A 6,566-nucleotide genomic window follows, 5' to 3' on the forward strand; every position below is an offset into this window, starting at 1 on the left:
TAGTTAAGCATAACTGTAAACAATAAAAATTCTAAATAAAATTTGAAACTTTTCAGCTCAAATCGTGTCCATGCCCCTTTAATGGACAGCTGCCTTTGCATAAATGAAAGCGTTTATGTTGAAAACTAAGATGATGTGATTCCTAGAGGACTTCCAGGCCTTAAATGGATGGTTCCTGTAGAGTCTTGTACACAAACGAAAACCGCTAAGTCAGGTCCCGTCCTGGTTCCAACGATTTTTGGTTTGAACACGTATGTTAATCTTGTATTGGAATTTTACGAAGAGGCTTACTTGTTTTTGGCGTTACCGCCCCAATACTTTTAAAGAAGAGTTTTGTTAATAACATTATTAACTGTATATTTACTATTTGCTAATTGTATCACTTTTGAAGGAAACACCATCCTTTGTTTGGACAATCTCGATTCCATTTTATCCAAGGATACGTTGGATTGGTTGTGGTATGTGAAATGAATTGATGTGAAAAGACGGCACACGACAGAAATATTTTTTATCATAAAAACTCAGGTAGCTTCTAGGTGACGTAAGACAAAAGAAATAATTCATTTTTATGAAACATTTATTTATTTGCAGAAACACAACATAATAAAACACAATCAAAAACGGTAAATATATATACTTAAATATAAACGTAAAATGGAATCTTCATATGGGTAAATATAGACTAAAAATCACATGACTCAATGTATCTTCTATTTTTTGAAACCATGAATAATATGAATGAATTTCCTCACACAATACAATGAAGATGGATTATGCAGATACTTAAAATCATCAAGTCAGACTACTAACAACGCTGATTGAAAAAAGTCTCATATTTCAATTGAAAAAAAAAAAATAAATGAAAACAATGTGTTGATATTCAATGGAAAATGAATTCTGAAATATGTTTAAATCTCTAGGACAATTTCGTTTCCTTCATAGTCATTCTCATCGCTAATCATTTCATCGAAAAAGACTGCAAGGGTGGATAATATTCTGTACTGTTCTAGAAATACTACAGTAACCTAAAAATAAAAATTGCTTTGTGATACATTCATATTCTTAGAATTCAGTTGACTGTACATTTCCGAGAGTTTGTTTGCAATATTTAGGGCATTGTTTGAAATTATGAAGCCTTTAACATATCTCCCGATGCGTGTGCCATTCATCGGCGTTTGCCAGTCATCCGTCACATTTCTTGTAACGTATTCTGGAATATGACTGTTCAAGGTCGTGTGGAGGTCACACATTATACCGTACAAATGACGTTTTGATCTCTGCATCTCTTCGACAATTTCGTTTCCTTCATAGTCATTCTCATCGTTAATCATTTCATCGAAAAAGACTGCAAGGGTGGATAATATTCTGTACTGTTCTAGAAATACTACAGTAACCTAAAAATAAAAATTGCTTTGTGATACATTCATATTCTTAGAATTCACATTTCATTACGGATACATTATAATATTTTGTAGATTGGATGGCACTCACATTATCTGTATTTAGGTTTTCGTCGATCTCGGTGTTTGGCACTATGTCTGTTTCATATCTTTTTATCAGATCACCGTCCGTAATTCTTCTTCGCTCTCCTTTTATCTATATGCAAGGACAACATCAATTTCGATTAATAAAAAGATTAAGCAGAATAAACCGTTATGATCAAATGTAAAAATGAATGTAATGAACAGTGCTCAATCTTATAATTCTTATAAAGAATACAAATTAAGAGTAGGACAAACACGGACCCTGGGCATACTAGAGGTATGATCAGGTGCCTAGGAAAAGCAAGCATCACCTGTCGACATATCACACTCACCGTTAGCGAACGGAGTAATCCGTAGTCAAAATGAGTATGTAAAGACCGGTCAAACAACATTGTGTGGAAATTAAGGAGGGAATGCACAGTCTCAATTCGTTTCCAAGGAAATTATTACACATATATATGTTTTAAATTTTTCAAAAATTCGATCATAAAAAGAGAAAAAGTTTTTTTTAAAGTATCATTAACCTTTAATTGTACTCGCATAAATTCGTAACCCATTCTGACACTGCCACAATACTTGCAAGTAATAAATTATTTGATTTGAAGGTGTAATATTTATATTTTCCATGTTTTTACCTTTGACATCATTACCAATTGAAATGTTAGCCATTTCCTCAATACTGTGAACAATGTTCGTGTGAATCTTGATAAATATAGCACAACTATCTTAACGGCTGAGAATTGCGACAAAAATGAGAGTAAAATGTAAATATAAGAGGTAGATTCATGGCGTATGCTGGCGATAAAACGTCACAGTACAGGTCCCCATATATTTGCCAAAAACTAAAATTGATTTCTTTATTAGCTTTGATTATAGTTAGTCTGTAATGATCTGTATGTGTATAAACAATAAAGATACTCACATAGTATTTATCTCTAAGCCGTTCTGAGGACACCGCAAAAACCTCCGACTTTCTAGTAAGATTTTCTAAGACATCTTTGAGAGGCCTGTGGCGCTGAGGAACAACTATCGATATGGCTGTTGGTAGATGTGAATAACACGGATGCTGCCAGCGATTTACGATAGGTATTGTATACACTTCAAACAGTCCCATCAGGCCACCTAAATTAAAAACAGGAACATGAAATATTTTAGATCAATGTCACTTGATGTATTTAATTTAATAAATACCGAAATGAAATGAGACCGGACAGCATACAAGCTGCATTTCTTTGTTTCTTCTGATTAGATGCATTTTTTCCAGAAACATTTAAAAAATATAAAATCTTTTACTGAATAAAATATAGCATACGTGATATCATTATCCTGATATGCACATTTATAAGTAATGCATCATCAAGCTTTTCATTAGATTTGTATTGTTACATGGTATAATAAAAGAAAATTTCACAGTTTTAAATAAAACTTTTAGAGTTGATACACAATGATCATTTCACCGTTTTGAATAAAACTTGCAGAGTTGTTATATAATTTTTCAAATATAATTTTTGGTGCTAATGTAACAAATCAGTAACTTACCAAGAATATGCAAAGTCAATGATTGCAGGATATTCATAGCTTTAGTCGTATAATTCTATCTCAATTCAACCCTACCAATAAGATCTAGGGATGCTTGAATATTTTCTGCATGTTATAGCAATGCATATATACCTATTGGGATAAAATGGTCTTATTATCTTAGCAAATTAGTACAATACAAATCCATACCACAGTAGCTCCCCCATTCATTGAGCTCCCGCCCTCGTTACACACTCCCAGAAAATGTGTAAATTTCTAAGTATCTATGATACATTCCCACACACATCTTGCCTTATATAGATAATGCGAACGTAAATTTACATCCCTTTCATTGAAAAAAGTCGACTACGTCCATTGTGCATTATACTACTAATCTTTCTTATTATATCTCCTGGTTGGGTGCATCTGATTTACTTCTCTATTGATTGGAAGTCTGTGGCAAGGTCATTGTAGTTTTCTCAACATTAAGTCGACTGATCTCCAAACCTCAGGCCCGAATTTGAAATGTTCTTTCCACTTAATTTCACACAATACCGGTCATACCAGAAAACCGGACATCGACATTTCATGTTCCGGTCTTTAGATGGGAAATATATTGGTGCAACGCTCTGTTGGTCCCTCAGTTGAGTTTTCTACAATGGTTCTCCCTAAAGCTTTCACATATTGGAAGAAAACTTATGTACCTTCTCATTTTATAGATCATCTTCCACTTCTGTCATGGTTCATCCACTTTTACAAAAGTCATATACCTTTATGTTGAATTTTGAAAATTGTGTACATATATTTAGGGTACACGGTTGAGGTTGTCCGCCTAAATTTTCAAGGTAACACCTTTTTATTTCATAATGGTGTCACTAATTAATTTGAGGTGTAATTTCACCCCAAAATTATATTGCATTTTACTATGGAAGCCCTTAACCTAGGTTTGTTTTCAAGGTCACACCTTTATATTTCCTAAATGGTATGTATAGTTATTGAGGATTGCATGGATTCTATTTTCCTTGAATGGAAAAGGTGAAAATCAATAATTCCTATAGAGAATACAAAATGGAGAATAGCCCCTGGAAACATCAGGTGCTAAGAAGCAGTAAACATACTCTGTTAACCGGTCATACCCGACTTGAATAAGAATAATGATGGGATTAATTTATATTGTCAATCGTAGACTGACATAAGCAAAATAGACAGCAGGCGTGGGAAATGGATTTTGATGTTTTTCGTTTCTTAGAAAAAGGTCATGACCTAATCATAATATATAGACTGAGGAAGCAGCAGGCGTGGGAAAATGGATTTCTATGGTGTGGTTTTTTTTTTAATTTTGTTTGTTTGGGGTTTTTTTGGTTTTGTTTTTTTTTTTTTTTTTTTTGGTTTCTAGGAAAAAGATCGGTTTTTGATTCATTTTACGTTCAGTCTGATTACTTTCACGCAATGCATCTTTTTGATGTTATTAGTGATTTTTATATGTATATTGGTTGGGGGTCAATTTGTGTAATTTACATGTTTATTTGTTCATTTGCAAATCTAGTCATTTTGTTTGAACTTGTTTTATTACGTCATTTGCTTGATCAGAATGTTGTGTTTTTCATTAGACATTTTATTGATTATCCAATCACAAAAACTAAGCTACGGAATGCCAGAATATTTTGCTCGTATACGGGTTTTTCTATTTCAAAATCGCGGAATATAAATATTCATCGATAATCCATATAGTGCTACATCTACTAATCAAAATGGGACTTTTTCCAGCGCAATATTTTGTGCGAATCAGACCCGAGTACAGTGATATAACTTTAAAAGATAGTGTGTATGGTTGATTTCATCTTGTTTAACGTCTCTCTCGAGAATTTTTCACCATTGCCGGTGAAGGGCTGCAAAATTTAGGCCTATGCTCAGCGCTTATGGTATTGAAGCAGGGAGGGATCTTTAACATGCCACACCTGCTGTAACTCGGGACCTCGGTTTTTGCAGTCTCATCCGAAGGACCACTCCATATAATCGCCTCTTACAACAAACAAGGAGTTACTGAGGACCTATTTTAACCCGGATATCCACGGGACAAAAAGATAGCGTGCAGGGATTGATTATATAACATCTCTATGCAGATACATGGTTTATGGGGTTTGTCTCTATGTATTTTTAGATTTAACTAGCTCTTACTCATGCGCAGGACCAGATTTTGTTTTGGAGTATTTTCCATACGCATGCGTAATTCTTTTGAATTGTAACATTAGCTACAGCAATGCTCCTGTCACCACCGGCAAATGACGCCCCATTTTGTCTTTTTTGCGATACAGGTACATATGTTTTAAATCATGAATGGTTGTCTTATGATGTAGTATTATATATAGATTTGTTAGTACATGTACATATTTTTACATTTATTGGTACGTGTTTGTATTATGTATCTTTCAATTATGACTCAGGAACACTTCCTTGTCATCCATATTGCATATTTAAAGCGGGTGCATAATGTAAAACTGTGTTTTTTCTAGTCAAAGATTTCTTACTGAACCGGTGCTTTTTGGCATAATATTGTCCCTAGTCTATTAATTCCAACCGTACATTTCTTTGTTTATTGTCATTTATTTGATTTTGTATTTGAATAAATGACCATTTTTATTTCTTTAAGGTGGTTGTTACTGTTATGATGTCACAGGGCTGACAAACATAAAAAAGAAATCATGGAATAAGTTCTTGTTTTATGGTGTTGAACGAAGTTGATATTTTAAAAAACAAAATGCGGGTATCGTCATATTAAGTGTGTGTTTTAGTCATCTAATGCACATCACAGGTCTGTGTTTGCATTATACGAGGATGCGTGGATGACAATATTTGATGATTGGGAGGCAGATATTTATATATATATATATATATATATATATATATATATATATATATAAAGAATGTTCCTATATATCCCAAATTTAAAGAGGTTCACACTTGAAATTTGGAGTAAACCAAGTTTTTTGGGAAGTGTATTTTTGATTTCTACGTTGAAGGAGAATTAGAAAATTAAAAAGAAAAACTGGGGTCACAATGATTGTTATTGAGCTACAGTGTTCTAAGCATGACCATTTTGCATTTATAATTGACACAAGATTTATGCAATTAAACTAGATTTTGCTGTTAGTGTCAACACAACATAAGCAACACAAATGAATCATGACATAAAATAGATACATAACCATGTCTTCTAACAGTACAGATATAAAAAACGTTAATACCAGTGATGGAAATAAATAAAGACCTTTTCGCACTTAATATACAAAACACATTGATATCAAATTTGAGAATTTAAAAGGACACCTTAGGAGTAATGTCAATTTCTAAAATTTCACATAATTTTCAATGTCTTGTCTTAAAAGTTAAAATGGAACTTTAAAAAGTGGGAGTTAGAGACCACATTTTTAAGTTATTGGCGAAAATACTTAATCTTTATACAAAATTTGGAGTAAATTGATTTAAAGAATCGGTGTTCTGTTTGGAAACATATTACATGTATATCAATCAAATTGATAACAACATTTGAACTTGATTCAAGTC

General features: G+C 32.9%; 1 long non-coding RNA gene across 1 annotated transcript; it reads right to left on the reverse strand.

The window, feature by feature from the left end:
• Nucleotides 1-559: 559 nt before the first annotated feature.
• LOC125657716 (uncharacterized) lies at nt 560-1,571 on the reverse strand. The gene is made up of 2 exons (XR_007363455.2): nt 1,492-1,571; nt 560-1,394 (listed from the first exon to the last, which is right to left on the reverse strand). It is a non-coding gene; the product is annotated as an uncharacterized LOC125657716 (long non-coding RNA).
• Nucleotides 1,572-6,566: the final 4,995 nt, after the last annotated feature.

This window comes from Ostrea edulis, chromosome 9 (assembly GCF_947568905.1).
Source record: "Ostrea edulis chromosome 9, xbOstEdul1.1, whole genome shotgun sequence".
NCBI classification, from domain to species: Eukaryota; Metazoa; Mollusca; class Bivalvia; order Ostreida; family Ostreidae; genus Ostrea; species Ostrea edulis.